The 27,011-nt window shown below is 43.1% G+C and overlaps 1 protein-coding gene across 1 annotated transcript in view; it reads right to left on the minus strand.

Annotated features, from left to right (window-relative positions):
- Positions 1 to 564: 564 nt before the first annotated feature.
- TELO2 (telomere maintenance 2) overlaps positions 565 to 27,011 on the minus strand; it is a 308,161-nt gene continuing 281,714 nt past the window's right edge. The window contains exon 22 of the transcript XR_012656509.1: positions 565 to 593. The gene's annotated coding sequence lies outside the window, so the exon portion shown is untranslated. The remainder of the gene's footprint in view (positions 594 to 27,011) is intronic.

A 27,011-nucleotide genomic window follows, 5' to 3' on the forward strand; every position in this document is an offset into this window, starting at 1 on the left:
GGTTCTCTGCTCAGTGTCCCCATCAGGCTCCCTTCTTATGACCCTTTGACCACACTCCTGTCCCTGTTCTTTTATTAGTTGTCCTCCAAACTCAGTTGGGTTTTTGAGGTCCTGTAAATCCTCCCCTTAGGCTGGGGTGGGATCCTTTAGCATTGGGCAGGCTTCCACTCGCCTACTTCCCAGAAACCCAATACGTACACCCCCCACTACACCCTTGACACCTTCAAGGAGCAGTGGGCACTGTCTGGGGTTCTCTGCTCGGTGTCCCCATCAGGCTCCTTTCTTTTGACCCTCTGACCGCACTCCTGTCCCTGTTCTTTTATTAGTTGTCCCCCAAAAAACAGTTGGGTTTTGAGGTCCTGTAGATCCTCCCCTTAGGGTGGGGGGGGATTCTTTAGCACTTCCCAGAACCCAATAGGTACATCCCCCACTACAGAAAGGATGTGGATAAATTGGAGAGAGTCCAGGGGAGGGCAATAAAAGTTATTAGAGGGCTGGGACACATACCTTATGAGGAGAGGGTGAGGGAACTGGGCTTATTTAGACTGGAGAAGGGAAGAGTAAGGGGGGATTTGATAGCAGCCTTCAACTACCTGAAGGGGGGTTCCAAAGAGGATGGATTTAGGCTGTTCTCAGTGGTGGCAGATGACAGAACAAAGAACAATGGCCTGAAGTTGCAGTGTGGGAGGCCTAGTTTGGTGTAACAGGGTGCTGGCCAAAAAGGTTCTGGCCAGGCCCCTGTTACTACAACTCCAGTTAAGGGGTATTAATTGGTACTGGCTGGGTGTAGCTCGCAAAAGGGCTTAAGAAAAAACATCTGCAGGCATTGTTAGCCAGGAGGCTATATAAAGGTAGCAGGGAGGGGAGAAAGCAGGTAAGGTAGGTCCCAGCTGGCTGAAGAAGCTAGCTGGCTCCCAGGGAGCTGGCTGGAATGGACTGTATATAAACAGTGGTGGGAACTGACAAGGAACAAAAGGGCACTGGTGCTTGCATATTAAGCAGTCTCCAACTGATTTTTGGGACAAGCAGCGAAGCACTCTGTTACAGTTGGATATTAGGAAATATTATTTCACTGGTGGTGAAGCATCGGAATGGGTTACCTAGGGAGGTGGTGGAATCTCCATTCTTAGAGGCTTTTAAGGCCCAACTTGACAAAGTCCTGGCTGGAATGATTTAGTTGGGGTTGGTCCTGCTTTGAGCAGGGGGTTGGACTAGAACAGGGGTAGGCAACCTACGGCGCACGTGCGAAAGGCGGCACATGAGCTGATTTTCAGTGGCACTCACACTGCCGGGGTCCTGGCCACCAGTCCAGGGGCTCTTCATTTTAATTTAATTTTAAATGAAGGATCTTAAACATTTAAAAAACCTTATTTACTTTACACACAATAGTTACTTATATATTATAGACTTATAGAAAGAGACCTTCTAAAAATGTTAAAATGTATTACTGGCATGCAAAACCTTAAATCAGAGTGAATAAATGAAGACTCGGCGGCAGACCACTTCTGAAAGGTTGCCGACTCCTGGACTAGAAGATCTCCTGAGGTCTCTTCCAACCTTAATCTTCTATGATACTATGATTAACATAACAAAGGGCTGGTAATTAAATTAAGGATTAGAAAGTCCTTAGATGAGCCTGTAAAACAGGAATCCCTCTGCAGGGGGTTGTGAGTGTTGAAGAACCACCACCCCCACCTGCACCTGCAGTGGACTCAGAATAAATATAGCCAAGCCCTATGAGCCAAGTTTACATTCAGAAAAAAGATTAATTTGAGGAGTGTACATGAAAAGAAGGGGCCAAAACCAAGGGAAGGGATAGCGGTGAAAATAGAGGAAGTTCTCACTCTATCTGTGGTACTTATGCAGTCCCATCACCATAGTATCTGGGCACATCACACTGTCTAAACTATTTCTCCTCACAATCCATCTGAGGTAGAGCAGTACTGTTATCCCCATTGTACAGATAGGGCACTGAGGCACAGAGATACTAAAGGCCAGATTTTCAAAGGTATTTAGGCACCGAGTGGGATTTTCAAAAGCATTAAGAAGATTAGGTGCTTTGTAAATCCCACTAGAGGCCTAGCTGCATCTTTAGGTGCCCAAAAACCTTTGAAACTCCATCCTTAAGGCATTGGCCTGTGGTCATACAGGAAGTCCGCGGAGGGGAATAGAACCTAGGTCTTTCAGGGCTAGCTCCCTATGCACAGGACCAGACTATCTCTCTGCTGCATACTGCAAAAAAGAAGACTCTAATAGATGGTAGCAAAACCACAAAGGTCACTTCTCTGAGACTCCAGCAATTGGTACCAGGCAACTGGGAAGGACATCTGTTTAAAGGCTAGTTACTTTCCAGAAGACTCTTAAACACAACATTACGGTGAGTGAGTTGCAGTTTTCATAGGAGAATATTTAAAACCAAACGCCAAGAAAATCCCACATTTTAAAGTTGAGAAAAAAAATTTCTGGCAGAAAAGGAACATAAATAGGCATAGGAGCTCTAGGCACCTCTTCCCCTTGAAAGATAGTTGGAGGGTCAAATCCTCTAGTTCTTAAGCAAGTAAAACTTCTATTGCCATCAGCACCTCCGCTTATAGATATTAACATCACAGTGAACATGTAATAACATGCTCAATAACTAAACAATTCATACTTAAATATCTGGGCCATCTTATCCAGGGCTACACATCTTATACACAATGGTCAGGGACCAGTGTTGCTAATTCTCATGATTTTGTCATGAGTATCATGATAATTATTGTTTTTCTTAAAGCCCCAGCTCCTTGAGTCAAGTGGATATGATGATTTCAGCCTTCATTCTTAAAGAAAAATTATGTTTCTAGCCCTTCTGGCTGTGGATAAAGCTTTAAAAATTGACCCTGTGCACTCTAAAGGCTCAAAAAGCAGAAGACAAATAAAAAGAACACCAAATCTATTCTTTTTACATTGGCTTTAAAATATAGAACTTATCTCATGATTTTTGGTTAGCCTGATTCATGATTTTTGAACATTTGGGGTTGTCAATACTGTGAAAGTGACTTGAAAGTGTCAGTTTCACTCCTGTTTACCCTCAGTTTCTAGTCTATTATTTGTAATGGTGTAATATCCTGAGAATCCCAGGCAGGTGCAGTATAAACTTACAGTGCCTAGTAGGTTGTTTCCAAAAGTTAAATGATCTGTTCTAAGCTTGGTGAACTGCAAAAAAGTAATACAAAGTAATCTAAATTTTTCTATAATTGTTTCAGTTATTGTATTCAAGAGTTCAATTGTTGTATTCAAGAGTTACTAACAAAGTAAGAATATACATTAAAATTGTATACCTAACCAGTGTCCCTTACGTGACTTGGCACAAGATGTCAGAACATGTTAGTATTAGACCTGACTGGGTCTAATATTTATTTTTCTTTCTTTATACAGGAATTAGATACAGTGCTCCTGTCAGCTAATTTCTAAGTTATTTCTTTAAAAAAAAAAACAACTAGAGTTTTCAGGTGCCTAAGTAACCCCTGGAATTACAGTTTAAGTCGCCCACTGCCCAAATCTGAAATGGTGCTCCTACTGGTACTTACCACATAAGTGTTGTGCTATAGAATTTTTCAGGTGCAGTGCTTTAAAAAGGTGGGTAAGCATTAGCTCCACTTTGCAGATTGAGAAATTTAAATTTGTTCTAAAATTAAATATTACTTGGTGTTTTACATCCCCTTTTGTAAAAGTCCTAAAAAATACCATATCAATGGCAATAACTGTAACCTGATATGCCAATTAAAAAGGGATTTAGCTACCAAAGAAACATTGAAAATTTGGGTTGTTAAACCTAGATTATGTAATTAAATTAGTAAACTCTGTGGTTGAATCGGATTATAGTATAGCTCAGTGTACAGTTTAAGGTTTACAATAAATAAAAATACTACAGTCTTTATTTCTTTCTACCCTGTATTCTATTCTGGTTATAACCTGGCTTGATTCTGGCCATGTAGGTCACGCCAAACAGTCTTGAAACTTAGCTTGACTGCAGCCAAATTTAACAATTGTCACAGGAAATGTTGCTTTCTACATTTGTTTTATTTTTATAGGGCCATAAACTTACATGGCGCTTTACAAACCTATAAGAAGACACATTCATTTCCCCAAGGAGCTTAGGGTCTATGGCTCTGATCCTGCACACATGCACGTAAGTAAGTTTGTACACTTGAGTAGTCCCATTGACTCCAGTGGGACTAGTAACGTGTGAAGTTACTCATGTGAGAAATGTTTGCAGAAGTGGAGCCCGATAAAAAAAGACATTGGGCAAAAGCTGAGATAAGGCAAGATGGTGGTGGGTTTTGAAGATGGCTGAACATTTTTGCATTCCTTTTTATAGCACACAGGGTCCAAGAGAACATGCTTGTGGTAAGCTTTTACATCAGCACAAAATAGCATTGCTGTAGGAACTTAAACCCTTATATGTCCTAACTCTAACTTAACCATGCAACCTCAATGTTGCATCAGGTTTTTTTAAATTCAGTTTATAACATGTTATAATATTTGGCCAATACAATATCCTCATAAGCCCTTTCTTAGCTATAAAAGAGAGCCACCAGCGTAGTAAACATCCTTCTATATTTTTTCTTTTCAATTGCCTTACGTTTGATGCCATGAAATCTCATTCATGGCTCATTCTTTCCTCTTAAAATATTTTCAGTTGTTTAATGTGACAGATGACAATGGACTGTCCTTCTATAAAAGAGGTGGTCCCTGTCCTTTCCTATTCAGGTGAGAGTATTTAAACAAGTGGTCAAATCTCCACTGTTATTAATCCTTACAATGTATTAAACAGAAAGCACCTGGTCATATGGACTTAACTAGTCTTTCAGTGCTCAGTGTCATGCATTCAGAACAGGATGAAGCATAGTTGGTATTGCTAGGGCTTGTACACTCCTGAAGCCTGTCCTGTACCTATCCTTGTATGTATTACTCTTGTAGCAGTGTCAGTCCCAGGATATTAGAGAGACAAGGTAAGTGAGGTAATATCTTTATTTGGTCCAACTTCTTTTGGGAAGAGAGACAAGCTTTCACTGTGACACTCTGAATATCTTTCCCAGACCTGAAGAAGATCTCTGTGAAGCTTGAAAGCTTGTCTCTCTCCCCAACAGAAGTTGGACCAATTAAAGATATTACCTCACCCACCTTTTCTCTGTACCTATCCTGTTATTAAACAGGGGACATCAAATTTCCTGGTCTGTTAATCTGGCACCTTTGGGAGGAAGGATGGTCTTGTGATTAAGGCATTGGACTGGGATTTAATTAATCTGTCTTGTATACTCAGACTGTAAATTGTTTATGGCAGTAACTGCCTCTTACTATGTGTTTGCACAGTGCCTATCATGTTGGGTCCCCTAGGTTGGGGGATTCTAGGTCCTGCTGACATAGAAATAATGCTATTTTAAAGGAAGTGCTGAACAGTCTAAAACCAGTTGATATCTCATTGAATTCTGGATGTTTGTGCACCCTGAGTTTTATGTCTGATTTTAACCACCTACCCTTTTCCACCCTTCCCTAGCATTTTTGGTTTATTTATGGTGTGGAGTCATTAACTTTTTTTCCACTTGTACCCCCAAATCATCAAGTCTTTCCTTCTTGATAACAAACTGTCTTTTTATACTGTGACCACATGATCCCAGAATTCCTTTAACTGTTTCTGCCATAAAGGGAATACTCTAATATATCATTTACATTACATTATTATGTATGGCCAAAGGTGGCACTTACATTCAGTGCATATAAATTTGATAAGTTCTCATTTTAAATTATAGCTATAATGCTATAACTATGTTCTCTGTGCAAATTTAGACCCTAATACTTCAATCTTGTATGCATGGGTTTAATGTGACTTCACTGGGGCCAGACGGTCACAGGGGTCTGCTCAAACGGAACAATTTTAGGACTGTGATCTTGATGAATTGCACACTTCCCCTGTTATATTTTCAATAAACATAATTATGGCAGCTATTTAGATTTTTATCACAAAAACTTTGGTGTTGTAAAAATATTTCATATCAACTCTTTTCCCCCACCAAAAAAAGGAGACCTTTTAGGGGTGACAAACAAAAGGTGGTGAAACACTGATATTTCACTATGAAATATTATTAATTATTTGTATTACAGTAGTGGTCAGAAGCCTCAATCAGATCAGGCCCCACTTTGTTAGGCACTATACAAACACAGAGTCAGACACTTCCTGTTCTCAAGCACATACAAACGAATGGCCTTGTGATGAGGTGGTAGCCCCACACTGGAGGACAAAGGGTTAAAAGCTGCCCTAGGGAGGCTGCTCCGGAGGCAGCAAATCAGAGGAGGTCTGAAGGGAGCAGCCAATCAGGGCCAAGTAGGCCCAAATAAAAAGGTGTTTCAAGGCAGAGGAAGGCAGTTCTCTGCTGGGAGCCCAGGGAGGAAGGATTGTGTCCCTGAAGGGCCAAGAAAGCTGCCAGCACCCTGGACAGAGCTGTGCTGCAAACAGGAGCTAAGGAAGTCAGAGATAGCTCCTGGCTGGCTGTGGGGTGGGGGTGGGGTTCAGACTGAGGTCCCGATACAAGGGTAAAGAGAGTGCTGGAGCTATGTGGGAAGTGGCTAGACTGTGGACTGCAGTTTACTGGTGGGAAGTGGCTGAACAGTGGGCTGCAATTCCCCCAAAATGGGGAAGCATAGTGTGTGGCATGGCTGGAGAGCTGTGTTGCTGAATAGGATGCTGTGGTCCTTGGAGAGACATGGGTCCAAGAGCCGGAGTCATGGTGGCAATGCACCACCTGAAGGGGGCGCACTCAACTGCAGAGCTAATTCCCAAGACAGGCTGAGAAGACACCAGAGTGGTGAGTGGACCCTGTTACGAGTGGTGGAGAATGCAGGCAGCACGGTCACCCTGATCAGGGGAGGACAGCAGCCTGTGGGGATGATTGTCCAAGTACAAGGGTGACTGAGAGACTAAAGAAAATAGTTAAGGTGGGGATGATGGATCTGGAGTATGCAGAGGTCTTCCTTTCAGAGGGTTATTCTGCTGGGGTACTGACCCCAGGCTGGACACTGGGGTCAGTACCCCAGCAGAAAGGGACTGACAGATAGCATGTAAGGCTGAAGACTGTGCTGCAGGAAATCCTGGAGAACCAACAGAAGCGATGGGAGGCACAGTGGTACATCCGGACTTGTCTGGGGCGGCTGGTTAAAGAACAACAGGCCCTGGTAAAGTTCCTGTGGAGGGAGGTTAATAGAAGCTGCAGAGAGTGTGAGGAGAGGCCAGGCACCAGGGCCAGGAGGCTGGTGGCTGGGCTGACTGATTGTCAGGGGCAGCTCTAGCTAAACAAGCAGGTCCTTGGGGTGGCAAATATATGGGGTGGCATAATGCTGGGGTTCCAGCTCAAACCTGAGGCAGCATCCTGGGCTGGATCCTGACTGCCCCGGGGGTGGGGGGGCAGTAAACAGCTTGTAAACAGTAAATGGCTTGTCCCTGTGTGACGATGTGGTTCTGGCGGGACCCAACTGAGAGTGACAAATCAGGATCAATTGCTCAAACAGGGCAGTCACAGCCCAAGGCTGGGGTTTTTCCACCTCTAAGGCAAACCAAACCAGCCAGACAAAAGACTTCAGTGTCACCCCTCTGGCTAACCGCAAGTCACACAAGCATTTGCCTTAGACCCCAGTCTTCCAGTATCACACGCAGTCCCACACGCTCCTGGGGATGAATGGTTACAAAAACCACACCAGTAAATGAAAAGGTTCTCTCGAATCCCAAAGGACCAAGCCCCAGACCCAGGTCAATATGTTTATTAGAGAATATTTAAATAAAGATGATAGAGTTTTGGCGTGTCAGTCATTAGTCATCGGCGGCAACATACAGAGTTGGGGGACGCTGGTATTTGAGTTATGATGGTTTAGTATAGTAAGTAATCATACAGTCTGAATCCAGTGCGGGGTGCACCGATGGGTGGGGTCAAAATATAGTAGGGGAGCAGTGAGGTACATCGCTCATTCTAATCATACACATCAGCCATTTACCCACAATCCACGCTGTTGCCAATCTTTAGAATTAAATTATTAAGTTCTATAAAGGAAAACAGATAAAGATGAGAGCAAGAATTGGTTAATGGAATCAATACATACAGTAACTGGCAAAGTTCTTGGTTCAGGCTTGTAGCAGTGATGAAGTAAACTGCAGGTTTAAATCCAGTCCTCTGCGAGAACATCCGCCTGGGATGGGTCACAGTCCTTCGTGCAGAGCTTCAGATTGTAGCAAACGTTCTTCCGGAGGTTAAGAGCAGATTGAAGACAAAAAAGAGATGAGGCCTTTGCCTTATATCGATTTCCAGGTGTATGAACACTCCTTGTTTCTAACTGTGGAAAATTACAGCAAATGGAGTTTGCAGTCACATGGGCCAGTTTCTGCATAACCTTGCTGAGTCTAAGGCGTATAGCCTCCTCTCAATGGGTCAACTTGTGTAGGTGATGGTCTTATTGGCCATCCAAGCAGGCTAAGCTGAGCTGACACCAACTAGTCTGGGTGTCACCCAGAACTGCAGCAACCAATTTGAAATACAGACGCATACAGCCAATATTCATAATTTCAACTACGAATGAGTATACATGCAACAGCAGCATAATATAAACCAGTAACCCGTAACCTGGTCTTAGACACCTTATATGACCCCCTTTACATAGGATTTGGTGCCACTACAGAACCTTGGTTGCAACCCATGTTCTATATGGTCCCAGTTTATATCAATAACGTCAAACCCTGCTGCTGCAAGCTGAGGAGGAGCCGCTCGTCCTCTGCAGCCAGGGCAGGGCTGCACTACCGGCTCCCACCTGGGGGCTGGCGGTGGCCGCTGACCACGGGAGAGCAGCAGGGACAAGCCGAGGAGGAGCGGCCCGTCCTCTGCAGCCGGGGCAGGGCTGCGCTACTGGCTCCTGCCCAAAGGGGGTGGTGGCTGCTGACTGCTGGAGAGCAGCAGGAGCCAGTAGTGCGGCCCTGCCCTGGCTGCAGAGGATGGGCCTCTCCTCCTCGGCTTGTCCCTGACGCTTTCCAGCGGTCAGTGGCCATTCCCCAGGTGGGAGCTGGTAGCACGGCCCTGCCCCAGCTGCAAAGGACGGGTGGAACATGGCGCCCAAGTGGGCTGCTCCTCCTCAGTTTGTCCCCGCCCCTACCACCTCCTCCTCCTCCTGCTCTTTTCTACACCACCTTCTGCCAGGGGAGGGGAGACGGAAGTGGAGCGACAGCCCGGTCTGAGCCAAACTCATGCTGGGGCCAAGGCGAAGACTGAGGATGAGTGGGGCTGGGATCCAGCAGCAGCCCCAACCCCCAGCCACGGGAGCGGTGGCAATGGGAGATGAATCCACCTTGGGCCAGATCCACAGTAAGGTAAGAGTCGGGCCAGGCAGGAGGGTCCCCGGGACCCCTGGGGATCTTCTGCCTGCTGGAGACCCAGAGGTTGCTGCCTCCCTCCCCAGCCCCGCACAGCATGCCGGTGCCTGGAGTCTTCTTCTGCCTCCCCACCTGCAGGGGACGAGTGACCTGGCAGAGAGGGCAGCATCTGTCCAGCAAGCCAAGCACCTCTTCCAGCCCCAGATCTCTCTCCATTGCATGCCCCTCGGGCTCCCAGCTGGGTGGCCTCAGTGCTGGCAAAATGCCAGCAGGGCTGGGTCCAGTGTGTATCTGAGCTCGGGGGGAGCTCTCTCACCCCAGTGACTAGCACCTTACCTACAGCAAGTACAGTAGTGCAATAGGAGTGTGACTTGAAAAATATCGTGTCATGTAGTGACACGGTCACTCAAATCACGATTATGTGTGTGTACTGTGCTGCTCTATCAGCACCATTCGCGCTAATTTCCATTTCACATCGGTGCCAGTGGTTATAGGGCTAAAATGCCGGGACAAAAATGAAAATGACTGTCCAGTGCTGCCTACTGGCAACAAAGAGAGAAACGGCAAAAAGAATTAGAAAAACTATCTCATACTTCAAAAAAGTATTTTACAAAAGTCCAGAATCAAGGAGAAAGCTCTAAGCAATGCATTGAAGGTGATTATTCATCAACTAATGAAGACCAATCAAACCAAGGATTACCTTTATCAACTGATAAAGATGAACAACAATCTGACCAAAGATTATCTTCGCTATCTGATAAAGATATACAATTACAGTCCATCCAAAGATTTACTACTGAAGAGTCCAGAAACAAAGAACTGTTATCCAAATCTAAAACTGCAGAACAAGTATTGGAAGGTGGAGAGACTGACATAGGATCGGATCCAAGTACATGGCTGACAATAATCACTGATGCAATGCGAATGATTATTGTGAAAAAAGATCCTTCAAAACTAGATCCTACGTTTGAATATGCATTTAATGAGTTGAATCGTCGATTTATGCCATCCAATATGAAGAAAAAAATGAAAAATAGGGAACAAATTAATAGATCGTGGTTAGTGTATTCACGGACCAAAGATGTAGTTTTTTGTTTTTGCTGCAAACTGTTCTGTAACTCGGACATTCTTCTGGCAACTGCAGGTTTTAATGACTGGCAAAATTTGCATCAGCATTTGAAAGAACATGAAACATCAAAAAATCATTTATGCTCATTGACAAATTGGATTGAGCTGTCAAACAGATTACGTTCCAGTACAACAATTGATGCGGTACAGCAATGTCAACTAAATTCAAAAATTCTACATTGGCAAGTGGTGTTGGATTGTTTACTGACAATCAATCATTAATTTCCTAGCCGAACAGTGCCTCGCATTCCATGGATCCTTGGATATTTTATATGAGAATAACAATGGAAATGTCTTAAAATTTGAGTTATTCACAAAATTTGATAATGTTATGGCTGAGCATGTACGAAGAGTGAAAGATGGAGAGATTCACACCCATTATTTGGGTAAAAATACATAAAATGAGATAATAGAATTAATTTCTAATGGAGTGCGTAATGACATTTTATTGAATTTGAAACATGCCAAATATTACTCAATTATAGTTGATTGTACTCAAGATCTGAGCAAAACTGAGCAAATGCCAATAGTTTTACGTTTTCTGAAAATTGATGACAATGCAGAAGTGAAAATTTGTGAACACTTTCTAGAATTTATATCAGTGAATGAAACTACTGGGAAAGCCCTCACAGATGTAATTCTACAGAGACTGGAACACTGTGGAATACCTTTAGAATATATGCGCGGCCAAGGCTACGATAATGGCTCAAACATGCATGGACGACATGCAGGTTTACAGCAAAGAATACTGAATTTAAACATTCGAGCTTTTTTCATTCCTTGCCAAGCGCATTCGCTCAGTCTGGTTGTCACTGATGCTGCCAAATCATCTAAAGATGCCGTTTCATATTTTACCATGGTGCAAGCAATTTACAGCTCTTTTAGTGCTTCCACACACCGTTGGGCAGTCTTGAAGAAGTATCTTGAACAAAAAACTCACACTTAAACCTCTAAGTCAAACTAGATGGGAAAGCAGGATAGATGCTATTAGACCATTCCAATATTCATCAGGAGAGATTTATGATGCACTGTTTGAAATAAGCCAAGACTTGTCATATGATCCTTCATTTGGACATGAAGCTGAAACATTGGCTCAGAAAATGATGCAGTTTCAATTTTCATGTTGCACGGTTATTCGGCATAATATTATAAATCGAATTAATTTGACCAGCAAAGTGATGCAGAATATATCCATAGACATATCCGAGGCAAAGATGATTTTGAATAAAACGCTAGGATATTTAAAAAAAATACCAGTCAGATGAAGGATTTGAAGAAACTGTCAAAGAAGCAACAACAACAGCAGAGGATCTTGATTTTGAACTGACGTTTGCACTTCAACAATTCATTCGTCCTCGGAAAAAACAAGACAGTTTTGTTATGAGGCTCATGATGATCCTATTCTCAATCCAAATGAAAGGTTTAAAGTTGAATGTTTCTATTGTATTTTAGATGTAGCTATAACTTCCATTGAAGAAAGATTTTGTCAGTTGCATGGTCATTGTGAAACTTTTGAATTTTTATATGATATTGGAAATATTAAAAATCAGTTTTCCAAAGAAGACCTCATGAAGCACTGCCAAGACCTACATTTAGTGCTCAGTACTGATAATGCTGCTGACACTGATGCAGTAGAATTATATGATGAATTAATAGCTTTATCTGAGCTAATATGTCCTAAAACTTCTCCTCTAAAAGTATTAGAATTTATGGCAAGAAATGACTTTTTCACTCCAAACACTGCTATAGTATTATGCATTCTTTTAACATTACCATTATCAGTGGCTTCTGGTGAGCGCAGTTTCTCAAAACTGAAATTACTAAAAAATTATTTGAGGTCCATCAGGTCTCAAAATCGTTTGTCAGGACTCGCGTTAATTTCAATTGAAAGTACTATTGCAAAAAATTTAGATTTCACTGACTTATTAAAAGACTACACAAGTATAAAAACCAGAAAAATTAAGTTCATATAAATTCTTTTAATTTATAAGAAACTGGAAGACACTAACGTTTCTCATTACAGTGTATAGTTGAACTCAAATTGTTTGTAATTGTTTTTGTGTTTTTGTTAAAATTAAATGTTAGAATTACATTAGTAGGAAATTGTTTTATTTCACTAACTACAGATTCTCTGTTTTCTTTTTTTTTTAATTTTAAACAGTCAAAACAAAAGTGCAAAGTGTAAATATGTGTAAAAGCCAAAAAAATGCATGGGGGGGAGCCAAAATTTTTCTTGATTGGGGCAGCAAAAAACCTAGAGCTGGCCCTGCTGATTATGCCTGTGGGTGGCAAGGACACTGGAAAAGAGATTGCCCTTACTAGGATGGGGGACTAAAGCCTCAACCAGACAGTGGGAAGGAGCGAGAGCCCAAGAGTTCCCCTCCTGTGAGGAGAAGGAGGGGATGGGCATGTTGAGCCTGTTGTCCACAGGTACACCTACAGAGGGAGTGCCCTTAAATAAGTTGCAGGGCCAAGAAGAGGCAAGGAGCTTGCTTTTGGTGCCATGAGGGTAGCCATATAAAAAGGCACTGCCGCCTTAGGAGAAGGCAGGATAGGAGAGGTTCCTGGGAGCCAGGCTGGGTCAGAGACTGTCAAGGTGAATTCACCAGTGATGGCTGTAGACCTGCCAGGGAGTCATCTCCCGCACCCAGTAGGAGGTGGTAAGGAAGTTACAGACAAAATGACGGGGATAGGGAGGACCCAGGAAGAGGTAGGAATGAATACAGCAGTGGAACAGGCTACTGTGGGGACCCAGACCCTGAAAGAAAAGGGATTGGGAGAGTCTGAACTACAAGCCCAATTAGAAGTGGCAGAGCAGACCAGCCCAAGGGCAGAAGGAGACCTGGCATGCCTGTGGGAAGAGTTTAGGGATGCTATAAAGGAAAAGGAAGATGTGTGTTTCTGGTTGAGGGAAACCAAGAAACAGCAGGATAACTTAAAGGGACATCTCAGATTGGGGCAGAGTGTGAGACCCCGCTACCCCAGAGGGTTGTAGTTTTAAGGTGGAGGGTGGGTGATAGGGCGGCTGCCCTTCATTGGAGGACAAAGGGTTAAAAGCAGCCCTAGGGAAACTGTGTCAGAGGCAGCCTATCAGAGGAGAGTTGAAGGGAGTGGCCAATCAAGGCCAAGTAGGCCCATGTAAAAAGGAAGTTGCTGCAAGGCAGAGGAAGGCAGTTCTCTGCTGGGAGCCCAGGGAGGAAGGACTGTGTCCCTGAAGGGCCAAGAGAGCTGCTAGCACCATGCTGCAAACAGGGGCTGAGGAAGCCAGAGACAGCTCCTGGTTGGCTGCTGGAGGGTGGGGTTGCAGACTGAGGCCCCAATACAAAGGTAAAGAGGTGCCGGAGCCACGTGGGAAGTGGCTAGACCATGGACTGCAGGTCCTCTGGAATGGGGAAGCACAGTGTGTGGCATGGCCAGAAGGCTGTGTCGCTGAAGAGGATGCCACAGTCCTTGGAGAGACATGGGTCCAAGAGCAATATACAGTCACAATACACTGTCACAGCAGCAATACACCACCTGAAGGGCGTGCACTCAACCGCAGAGCTAATTCCCAAAACAGGCTGAGGAGGTGCCAGAGTGGTGAGTTGATCCCGTTACAGGCCTCAGTTCCAGAAGAGCTGAGAACATCCAGCTCACTTTTAAGTCAATGGGAGCTGCATTTGCACAGCATCTTCAAAACCTAGGCCAGTCAATATCTGACATCTGTGACCCGAAGAGCCCCTCAATGCAAACTGGTGGAGGGCCACTGTACTGTGACTCATATTAGGCCTGACACACAACACATTGTCAGACTGTTTTGCCATATAGTGCCTTGTAAGGTATCTCATGAAAACTGATAATATGCTGGTCATGAATATCATTGCATGATGTATGTATGGGTTCTGTATAAAGAGTTATGTATGTGTGCTTGAAATATGTTTGCTTTGGAGGCAATGAATAAAACAAATTTGTCCAAGACAAAGAAAAGTGGATTTACCTGTCTGCCTGGCTTGATTACAGGCAGGGGATAATGAAATGACAAAATAAAAAAATGCCTTCAAGCTAACAAGCGTCAGAGGAAATGGTTTAGTGAACACACTAAAGTCTGAACCACACCGCCACCCGCAGGTGTTCCTGGCTCTTGAGACAAGGGCAATGGGTTTTGGGAAATATAAAGGGAGCAAAAAGACATGCTCCATATCCATCACTTGAAGAGGAAAAAAGGCAACAGATCCCTTTGATTCTGTGAGCAGTGGATTCTCCTACCGAAAAGGCTAGAGATGCTGTTAGCTTGATGTAAGCGAGAAAACTTTAGCAAACTACAATCTTTGCCTAAGCAGGTAAGTCTTGGACACTATAAAGCATGTTTTATTTTATTTTGTTTGTAATCACACCTGTCTCTTTTTTTTTTTCTTGCTTGGTATCACTTAAATCTCTGTTCATAATTAAACTTATTCTTTCTTTTACTATAAACCATCGCAGTGCTGTTACTTTGAAGTAAACAGTGAGTCCTCAGCTAGCCTAACAGGCTGGTGTGTGCAGTGTTCCTTTGGAGGCATTGAACTTAATTTCTGTGAGTGTTGTGTTCAGTCCCTCTCACTGCAGAGAGATGTCTCTATGAACCTTGGGAAGTGGATTCACTGATGTTTACCGCAAGCCAAGGTTAAGGTTGGGTCTCAAGAAGTTTGCTGATGAGGCAGACAAACAGGTGTGTCAGGGAGCTGACACATAGTTTAAGCCCCAGCAAAGCTCTCCCTTGGCTGATGCAGGGGGGTAACACAGTGGAGGTAGGTCGTGTCCGAGGAGTGGGGATGCAGACACCTCTGAGACAGACAGGTCTTTACAGTATTGAAACTCCTGTGGAGGAGGGAAGATCATAGTCAGTGCCAGCATATGGATCAGTGCTGAAGGAGGGGTGCATTCTTCTGAGTAGCCAGCAGATGGGATTGTAAGTACATATATACACATACAGAGAGCATGAAAAGGTGGGAGTTGTCTTACCAACTCTGAGAGGCCAATTAAGTAAGAAAAAAACTTTTGAACTGATAATCAAGATAGTCCAGTACAGTCAGTTTGATAAGAAGTGTGAGAATACTTACAAGGGATGGATAGAGTTGTTTTGTTTGAACAACATGTACAAGGTGAGAGGTGGCACCTTGCTATGTAGAGGAATTGCACCTTAATACGTCAGGAGTGATGTGTAACTTGTTTGTACCTGTGTATAAGAATACATCCCTGGGGTGATGTCTCTGTTCGGCCTAGGGGGTAGTGGAGTGTCCCGCCACTGACAGAGCTGTGTCCATTGCTAGGGGCACATATTCACATTATGTCCTGTCGAGTCTGCTGGAAACTATTACTGTGCTTCATTTGACAATAAACCCAGCTGGGTGCCTTCATACCTTACCAGAGTCTGTGGTCATTGGGGGTTCTCTCGGGGTCTGCTGTGCCAGTGATCTGCAGAGCCGGGGCAGCACACAGAGGGAACACACGCACGCAGCAAACTGTTATCAACATTGAACTGTTAGTTTCAGTTTAAACCCTGTTTAGTTTAGCCAAATTATATATACATTAAGGTTTGTAAATTGAAAGGCCCTCTTGATTTGGCAAAAGAACAAGGTAACCTCCCTTTTGTATCAGGTTCTTGTTCCCCCATGCCAAGAAAAGGTGGGAAACAGGGAGAGTGGGAACCTGCTGTTACTAGGCAACAAGCCCCTATATAGGTGGATGAGGAGAGGAGCCGGGGGTTCTTTTTGAGTTCCTGGGAGTTTGAAGTGGTTGGAGCTAAAAAGGTCCCAGACTCTCTCTCAGTGGTGTGGTATACTTTTTCACACTGACTACTGGCCTGCAGTAGTCACTCAGTAAGTGTTATGGGTTAATTGGTTATTTTATTTTGAGAAAGCAAACTCGCACACATGGACCTGGTCCGATTAGTTAGTTTAAACTCACACTCATAGATGACGCAAAGCAGGATAGGGTGGAGGTTAAGATAGGGCTACGTACCAGTCTGTTCTATCTGCCATCCACTGTTGGTGTCTGTGGCTGATCTCGGTGATCCGGATCCTGAAGCCTCTCCATCGGCAGCCTCTGGAAAAGGTACAAGAACATCTTTGTATCATTAAGTGTATGTGTGCATGTGTATGTATTCTATTCCAAATCTCCAGAGTCATTAACCCATCCCTCTTCCCTTCTTTCCCTTCCTTTTAGCAAATAAAGTGTTGTTGTTCATTCGTGTGTGGTGTTTATTGGAACCAGCTCTGACAGATGGGCTAAAGGGGGAACTCAATGAGGAGGTAAACTGTAAGGCTCCCCGAAGTCTTCTGATCAGATGGGCCTGAAAAAGAAAAATCCTTACAGAACAGAGCAGAGCACCATACCAGTGGCGTCTGACAACACCCCCCATCCTTGTTGCACAGGGCTGTCCCAAGCCACCTGGCATGCCACCTGGGACTGTGGTTGGGGCTGACAGCCTGAGCCCCATGCCACCCTGGGCTGATTGCCTGAGCCCTGCACCGCCCAGAGCCTGTACTGCCCAGGGCTCACAGCCTGAGCCCCACCGCTTTGTGTTGGCACTGGCCTCCTCAAATGTTCCTCCATGCCCCCCCGTAAGGAGGCACAACCCAGTTTTTTGGTAAAAATGGTCCTTGTCCCATTTGCTCTTGACAACTGATGAGAGCAATTTGCAATTGGCAAGCACAAATGGGACAAGGACCATTTTTGCCAAAAAAGGACATCCAGGAGAGGACTTAAAAAGGGGGACTGTCCTGGTCAAAACAGGACCTAGGTCAACCTAGACTTTAGATATTTTCAAGAATTATTTCAGAGGATTGCAAACACTTTTCAGATTTCATTAGAAGAGATAATGGACCAACAACATAAGCTGCTCGACATCCTGCACACATCCTCCTCTTCTAAAATAGCCCTCCCTATCAACGAGGCTGTGCTTGATCCTGCAAAAATTGTCTGGCAGATCCCAGCGTCCTTTCCACCAGCTTGCAAGCAGGTGGACCAAAAATACCATGTTCCCACGAAAGACTTGGAATTACTTTTTATTCACCCCACCCTGAATTCCCTAGTTGTCCTTTTTCTTCCATGGCATTGACATAAATACGTATCTCTACCTATTCATCATGATAAAATTGGAAATGACTGGACCTCTTTGGACTAGGGCTGTCAAGCAATTTAAAAAATGTAAATCATACTGTTAAACAATAATAGAATACCATTTATTTAAATATTTTGGAAGTTTTCTATATTTTCAAATATAGGCTCAGGGCATGGATGTCCGGGCTTCAGCCCACCTCGGGATACGGCTCCAGCATGGCTTGGGGCTTCAGCCAGTAGTATAACAGCCCTACCATCAATCAAATGTAGGCCCCCACCCCCTGATCCCTCAGGCCCCCGCCCTGGGGGTATTACTTCTGGGGTTAAGATAGACACATGACCAGAAGAAAAGGGTATCATGTGACCCCTCTAAGACCTCCTTCCACTACCCTTTAAGACCTCCTTCCACTGCCCTTTACCAATCATGATGGGTTCCAGCTGCAGAGAACCCTTCTGGAGAGTGGACTTGACCAGTTGGGAGGGAGGAGGAGTTCCGGGGCAGGGTGACCTGCCCACAAGAGAGTCATGTGACCCCTCTAAGATCTCCCCATACTTCCCTCTACCAATCAGAGCACAGCACTGTCCAGGGAAGTCCAAGCACTGCACGGAAGATGCCATTTTGTTCCAAGAACACATGTTTTAGAAATCGTGGAAAGGTTGAGAGGAAACCTCTGTGAGAACTGCAGACTTTGTATTGGCTCCAAGGGCCTTCGACTACCTGTGGAGGAAGTGCTGCATCAGCAACAGTTCTGAGGAGGAGAAGGCAGCAGCCATGGGGAACCATTTGTCCCAGCCCTTTATGGATATGCTGGAACCCAACCCCAAAACCCAACCGCACATGAGGAAGATTGATGAGCATGACGCCCTCTCATTGTCCATCCCCCTAGCGGAGGAAGGCAACTGTGGCTCATGGGAATCACTGGTGGACAAGGTGAACAGAAAAGACATCACTCAGGTAAATGAACGATTAATTAGTGACGGCTGAAGATGGGTTGTAATGGGGTTAGGAACCAACCCGGGGTTGTGTAAATCTAAAAAGCAAGCGGTGGGGGGGCTTACACTGTTCCTTTTCTGAAAATCTCTCAAGAGCTCAATGATGCCTTTCTAGAGGACCCGGAGGCTCTGGACAACTTTGCATCAGACTGCAAAGACTAACCGGGCCTGCCTTGTTTTTACTCAATGCCAGTACAAATCATTGACAAGGATGCTGAGGATGATGGCAATATAGATTTAAGGAGAAGGCTTGGCATGGAACTAACTGAGCCAGTGCCACGTCATGAGCGTAAAAAGGTCATGCGTTCTATTGTACATGCTGCTGTTTATGCTGTCCTTAATCACTGTTTTAGGGAAAAGCTCTTCAAGGATTGTGAGGGCTGTGTCATAGACACGCCAGCCCAACTGCATGAGTTGGACTTCAGAGCATATAAACTGCAAGCTCCAGGACCTGTGCATTGACATGTGTTTGGAAAGCTTATTAAACACTGTTATTGCCATAGATTATGCTTTGCAAAGTCTGTGCCTAACCCAAGAAAATTTAGCACAAGGGGTGACCTTGGTAAATGCTGTGCAATTCGGGCAAGACCCTGAAAGTGTTTTAAAGAAAATGTCCAAACCGGAAGATGCCTGCTTACAGCATTATATTGACTGTCTGGTCCACACAAAAAGTTATAGAACTCTGCTTAAGAAAAAGACTATTAGTATGAAATCTAAAAGGATTAAGTTAGAGAATGGTGAGGGGACAAACATGCAATATAAAATTTCTTGCTGTAAATAAAAATATCTATTGAAAAGGGCTTTGTAACTATCTATGTTTTTGTTAGAAGGTCTGTGTGGCCCTTAAGTAAGATAAAAATTTTGATGGAGCCTCTTGGTTTGTTTTCAAGGGATTGTATGTGTTTTAAATAAAAAATAGTTTATGAGAAACTAGCTCTTGTGCCTTTGTGTAAGAGAGACCCTGTCATAAACAGAGGGTTAAGGGTTAATGTCTCTTTTACCTATAAAGGGTTAAGAAGCTCAGTGAACCTGGCTGACACCTGACCAAAGGACCAATGGGGGAACAAGATACTTTCAAATCTCTGTGGAGGGAAGTCTTTGTTTGTACTAGGTTTGTTTTGTTCGTTGTTCGCTCTTGGGGCTAAGAGGGACCAGACGTGCACCCCAAGTTTCTCCAATCTTTCTGAAACAGTCTCTCATGTTCAAATAGTAAGTACTAGCTAGAAAAGGCGGATTAGTCTTATGTATGTTTTCTTAACGTGTGAATGTGTATTTTGCTGGAAGGATTTTTACCTCTGTTTGCTGTAACTTGAATCTCAGGCTAGGGGAGGGAAAATCCCTCTAGTCTATATGAGCTGAATACCCTGTAAACATTTTCCATCCTGATTTTACAGAGATAGTTTTTACGTTTTTCTTTCTTTAATTAAAAGCTTTCTTTTTTAAGAATCTGATTGATTTTTTCCCCTTGTTTAAGACCCAAGGGGACTGGGTCTAAACTCACCAGGGGACTGGTGGGGGAGGGAGGTGAGGGAAGGTAAGGTTCCTCTTGTTTTAAGATCTAAGGGATTGGATCAGTATGCTCTCAGGTAACCGGGGAGGGGAAAGTCTGGGGGGAATTGGTTTATTTCTCCTTGTTTTTGACCCAAGGGTTTTGGGTCCTGGGTCCCCCAGGGGAACGTTTTGTGGGACAGGGTGTACCAGCCTGGAATTCGGTTGGGGGCAGCGCTATCAATCTAGCTAGGATAGCTAGAGGTACATGCAGGTTCCCCTTTTGGACGCTAAAGTTCAAGTGGGAAAAATACCCTGCAAGACTATGACAGCAAAAAAGCTGAGTGTGCGTAGTAGATTTTGTGGGGAAATCTCCCAAAAATGTGTTTACAATAAAGCAAAAAAAAAAAAGGCTTATGTATAAAACAGGGATGTTTAAGACATGGGTTTGAATACAACAGAGCTGACACCCTGTTGAGCTAATGGTTTAACCACACCCCCACTGAATAACCAGGTGACTCTACTGCAGGGTCAGCAACCTTTCAGAAGTGATGTGCCGAGTCTTCATTTATTCACTCTAATTTAAGGTTTTGGGTTTATCATTTTTAGAAGGTCTTTTTCTATAAGTCTATAATATAAAACTAAACTATTGTTGTATGTAAAGTAAATAAGGTTTTTAAAATGTTTAAAAAGCTTCATTTAAAATTAAATTAAAATGCAGAGCCCCCTGGACCTGTGGCCAGGAGCCGGGCAGTGTGAGTGCCACTGGAAATCAGCTCGTGTGTAGCCTTTGGCACATGTGCCATAGGTTGCCTACCCCTGCTCTATTGAGTCTGTATGTCTAGGTGTGATTACTCACCCTTGTTGCCATCAGAGTGAAACATAGGGGATTGTGAACTCTGATTAATATTAAATGAAATAAAACCTCAGGAGTTCATAGTTTCTGTTGGACAGTTTAAATATAATCCCAGGAGTTCATTGACTGCTATGGGTCAGTCTTTCTAGCAACTCAAAGTTGTTAAAAGTTTAATATAATATAATATATTTACATAAATAAACATAGGTCTAACCCAAAACTGAAATGTTTCAAGGGTTCACAAACCTCCACCACACTTTAGAACAAGCATTTGCTCTAAAAACAATCAAACATTTAAATGCTATGAAAAAACCCTAAGAATCAAACATTTAAAAGCTATGGGTATTTGGAGAGTGTTTACTATGGTTGTGCTACATCCATTTTATTTCAAAACAAACCAAAACTTTAAGGATGAAAGAAACCTGATTTTAAAAAAAAACAACCCTAAAACATTCATTAATATTTTCAAGGTCCCCCCAGTCATGAGAGGGTACAGTAACATTAAGGATTGTTGTGTATGGTGACTTACTGTTTAATACTGTAAGAAGGCCCTATAGTACTCCCTTTTTTTTCTACTGAAACAGGAGAGTGTATTTTAACTGGAGAGAGCAGGAGGGGGGTGGAGGGGGTTGGGGAATAAGCACCCTAGTGGTGCAGACAACTTAATTCCCCCGCCCCTCAGATCACAAAAGGGAACTTTGGGGAGGGGTGCCTAATTTCCTTAAGTATCTATTAAGAGTTGTAGTGATCAAATCAAGCTGCTAACTACAGACTTTGAAGTTTGTTTGAAACAGAGTTAGAATGGTTTAAAAAAACTCACCTTTTGGAGACTGTCTTTTATTTATTTATTTATTTATTTTTTAAACCTTGAACATAACAGCTGCTGGACTGCAAGACTAGGTATGCCGAATGTTTTTTAACTCAGAAAATATATAAATAAATAAAGTTACTCTTTGTCCATGCTGTCCTTACTAATAATGATGCATGTTTTTACAGATGCTCCCAGAGTTTTTTGCGTAAGTCAGAAACGTATACCCGACTATTATACAAACACACACACAAACAAACAACCCTCCTATTTCTAGCTTACAGAACTTTTTCCATAAGTCAGGTTTGCGTAATTGGGGGACGTCTGTATTGCAATGTGGTCTGTTTAGCATGGAAACAGCAACTTCAAGCTGTATTTCACCAGGGCAAGGAAAAACTGTATTTTAACTAAAGTTGCGCTTAATACGGTTTAATAAAAAAAACCCAGGTATTAAACAAGTTTTATAGGGGTTTGATGCATTTGGGGAATAATACTAACTAAAAATTTTGCTTGTTCTTTAACCCAAAGGCCCAAATACACACAGGGAGGAAACAGAACAGCCATATGCCAGCACCCCTTTACCCTGTGGTGGAAGGTAACTTTCTGCAACTGTCCTTTAAAAGCATGTGTGTTTTAAATGTTTTTTTTATTTTTAATTAGTTTTAATGATAAAATTGTGAGATGGAGTCTGTGCATGATATAGATGTGGTGGATTTTTTTTAAAGTATATGGCTGCAAACTGTTGGTTTGGTTTAGTTGGTGTTTACATTGATATTGGTGATTTAAGGGATGTATGCAAGACATAGTTATGGTGGAGGGATTTTAAAAGTATTTTATTGCCCAATTTGTTTTTGCGTGCATGGTGGAAACGTGCTTGTATTAATTAAAAAAAAAAGTCTAGGTTTTAGAGAAACACTAGTTGTAGAAATAAATCAAAACCTATGTTTGTTGTACAGCTTGAAATGGATTACTTTGTTTTAAAGTTATGACTTTTTAAATAAATACTCATTAGGGTGTTTTTCTGTTTTTTAAGTTTATAAGACAGTTTCATGTGTTTTATAATAATAATGTCTGCTCCACAGTACAGTCAAAGAATGAGAGATCCTTAGACCAGAGGGTAAACAAACTCAAAAGAAAGAGGAAAGAGACAGCTGAAAAGGAAAATTCACCAGCATCAATGGCTGATGGATGGCTGAAGCCCCGTATATATGTTTTGCTTATTGGTTTGGTTATTTTATGAGGCTTTGTATTTTAAGCAAATACATAGGTGTGGGTGAGAAAGATGGTAAAGTTAATTCTTGTAAAATGTTTATTTGATGCTAAATTGGAACATCTGTTTTTCTTAATCAGCCATGGACAGCTCTCCTGACAATGTTTTAGTCACACCTCCACCAAAGAACCAGAAATCTGCTGAGACCTTTAACAACAACAACGCAAAACAGGACAAGAGTGCAGACGAAGCATCCGAGCAGTCCAAAGCTCATATACGTCAAACCCAAAGACAAAACAAAACGACTCTGATAAAAAGCAGCCACGCAAACAACTCCAGTTCCTCAGCCGTCAACACCACACCAAACTCTGAGAAAACTGTGAATGAAAACACACACATTCACAAACCCGGAGCACACGTTTTAGGGTTGTGAATAATAAAACAAGGACTGAAAGCTCCTGTAATGCAGGGGTAGCTCCTTATGAAGTATCCAACAATTGTTATGAAGTATTCTCCCAGCTCCATAAGCTCAGCACAGCTCTTCGGTATTCTAAGAAGATTTGGGAAAAATACGACTCTTCATTCAGAAAGCTGGTGGGCGTTGTATCCTCAGGGGTTCTAAAAGAAAGGAGGACTGGAAACTACAAAACGCAAAAACTCTTGCAGCTGACTTTGAAAAATACTTTAGTTTTCCAGAGAGGTGGATCTGAGCAGGGGTCTGGGTAAAAGGGGCATCCTCAAGGGTACACATCAGCTAAGGGGTAAACAAAAGTTGGGACAGCATTTGGGGGATAAATGGATGGCTTCCCAAAAGTTATGGGCTAGGGTTGCTATAAAATTTTTTAAAAAGGCTAAAGAGGTGATGAGGAGAAAAAAACAAAAAGATGTCTCCTGTTGGAGGCTCTGCAACTGACCAGCGGGGTGGTGGTGACTCTCAAACAGAGTCTGATTTAGAAAATGCCCCAGAAGGCTCTCTAGAAAGGTCCCTGTCTACTCCTGATGATCCTTGTGGTGGCCCCTCGGAGTTTGACTCTCAAATAGCATCTGACGTAGAAGATGCGGCTGATGGTCCCATTGAGGAACCCCCAAGTAACGCTGAAAATGCAGATGCAGACCCCCAAACAGACGTGTATATGGAGCAAGTGAGACATTAGCAACAGAAATTACCTAGATTTGAGGTTTCAGTGTATTATGAGGAATTTTGTTTTGTCAATCTTGAGAAAATAAATTCAGCTCAGCACGTTGTCGAAGCCATACACAGGGGGATACAGTTAGTTCTTAATGATGTTAACAGTAGGGTAGCCCCTGACTATTACGTTCAGTTACGCTTAGAGAATTGTAATTTAACCAACCCTTTGGTTGAGAAGAACTAGGGATGAGCTGTCTGCTGAAGACTTCTTAAATCAGACCTCAAAGCTGTTACAGAGTAAGAGAGAGATGCATGCCGATGGGACATTGCGCCTCATTGTGACAGTTAGAAAAAACATAGGTGGGGGTGGCCATAGAGTTTTAAATTCTATCCTCAGTAGTCAAATTATCCATAAAAAGAGATAGTGTTTAGTAGACCTGATTTAAACATGTACCAATCTGTGTTTTGTGGGCGGGCTCTTGGCTGTTGTGTCCGACTGCAACCCAAATTGTTAGATGGGGTGAGAAAGTTGCATGAGAAACTGGGGTAGTCAGATCAAAAAAGGATTATGCTAAGCGATGTAGCAGCATTTGAACAGCATTTAGGAGTCAACATACAGTTGGTACTTTATGTGATGAAAGGCGGATGGGTGTTTTTTTTAAAATGGGGGGCCCAGTGTACCCCATGACTTTTTTCATCCTGTTGCATGATGAGTATTATTATGGGGTTCTGGATGTGAAAAAGTTGTTCGGTGAAAAAAATTGTGAGTTTTGCCACACGGTGTACAGTCACAACCACTCTTGCAGGTATTGTTGCCGCCTCTGTTTGAGTGTGATGTGCTCAGAGAGTGTGGGCGTGCAGCTGAGGTGTCCTAGCTGTAGACTGTATTGTTGCTCCAAAGAGTTTTTAGACAGATACATTGACTGCACATCGAAAAAACAAGTCAAATGCCTGTCTAAAACTATGTGATCAGTGTCAGTCTTACAAGGGGCACAGGTATAAAGGGAGGTGTTATAAGCAGTGTCAGGGTTTGATCACTGGAGAGGTAGACAGCTACCTGTGTTTTATGGATAGCATTAGAAAGCTCCAAAAAGTATATTTTTTATTATTTTGAATGCACGTAGGAGATGGGGTTGCATGTGCCCAATTACATTTTTGCTATGTCCCTAAAGCCAGAAAAATCCTGGGAATTGAAGGGCGGTGAGTGTCTTTCTACCTTTGTAGAGACCTTTATTCCCAAAAAGTTCTGGGACTACATGTTCCTAGCGCACAATTCCAAAGGTTATGATGCATACTTCGTCATTAGTTACTGAAGGAAAAGATGTGCATAGAACTGATAACTCAGGGTAGTAAACTAATGTGTGTGGAAATTAAGGCCCTGGACATTTGTTTTATAGACTTTTTAAACTTCTTGCCCATGAAGCTTAGCAAGCTCCCATAGGCGATGGGGTTTGAAGGTTGGAAAGAGTATTTCCCACATTTAAAAAAAAACAAAACAAAACACCTTTAAGAAACCAAAATGACATGAGGCCTATGCCCTGGATGGAGTACTATGGCGTAGACAGCATGATGCCTGGGGAGAAAGCAGAATTTCTTGATTGGTATCGGGACAACAGATATGCAAAAAGAGCTCACGTATTATTGTCAGCAGGATGTCAACATTTTGAGACGGGCCTGTTTCCTGTACAGAGAAAAAATCATGAAAATGACAGAGATAGGAGATACTGTAGAGAGGCCCTGGTAAATTCACAGAGGTAAAATTGTGTATAGATCCTTTCCAGTACATAAAGCCAGCATCTGTCTGCATCGGTTTGTACAGGTTTGTGTTTCTGCAGATAAACACAGTAGCTCTTCTCCCTCCAGACAACTATCACAGGCAGAAAAAGATAGATTCGACCCCCTCTATTCAGTGGCTGTTGTATATGCTCACAAAGAAAATATAAAGATACAGCATGTTTTACAGGATGGGGAATTACAGATAGGGCCCTATTTTCTAAACGGTTACGCTGTCATTGATGGGGTACACACAACCTTTGTGTTTAACAGGTGTCTTTTCCACAGTGGTATGACCTGTTTTTGTGAAAAAGCACAGAACCCTATGACAGGGACAACTTTTGGGTTTCTTTATTACAAGATGCAGCTCAAGACCGACTATTTGAAAATATTTGGTTACATAGTGAGGAGTGGGTGATACCAGTCAGCTCTGTGTTCTTGGGGAACCAGGGTGCAGTATGCAGCCTGACTCACAAAAAACACCCCCTCTCACTCCAGCCTCTGCTTAAACCAAAACCCATCAGAGGAAAAAAAAAAAACTTGCAGAAAGCAGTGAAGGGCGTTGGGAGACACACCTAGACCCCTCCTGACAAGGGTGACAAGATTAAGACATCTTCTTTAGCATACAGAATGAAGAACAGAGACAACGCCCCTAGCCTCATCTGCATGAGAGATGGGACAGGGAGACATCTCAATTTGCATACAGAATGGAGAACAGAACCGCACTGAACTCTGGGACCATAAAAACCAGGGAAGCACTGCATCATGGGAATCTCTGCTCCTGATGCTAATGAACCTATGCCTGCACACACCCAGCTCAGCAATTATCAGATCAATTCTAGTAATGAATCCTTGACTGATATCCAAAATACTGAAAGCAGCCTAGTTGCATAGTGAGCTCCCTGAAAGAAAACACCGCCCATAGCTAAGAGTGATCAGCTCCTATTGTCTAGCCTAAAGAAAATCCTTGAATCATCAGCTTACCTATAAACAAATCTAGTGTTCTCCCTACAAAAATCCCTACTCATCCTCTAGTCAGGGTTTGGATGCTTAGATCCAAACTATGCATCAGTTCCACTGGGACTCCATATTCTCCTGACTGATCGTGCTGGGGACTCTGTCTGTCTCCTGCCCTCAAGACCCTCAGCTACCACCATCAAC

Source organism: Chelonoidis abingdonii, chromosome 9 (assembly GCF_003597395.2).
Source record: "Chelonoidis abingdonii isolate Lonesome George chromosome 9, CheloAbing_2.0, whole genome shotgun sequence".
Classification (NCBI taxonomy): Eukaryota; Metazoa; Chordata; order Testudines; family Testudinidae; genus Chelonoidis; species Chelonoidis abingdonii.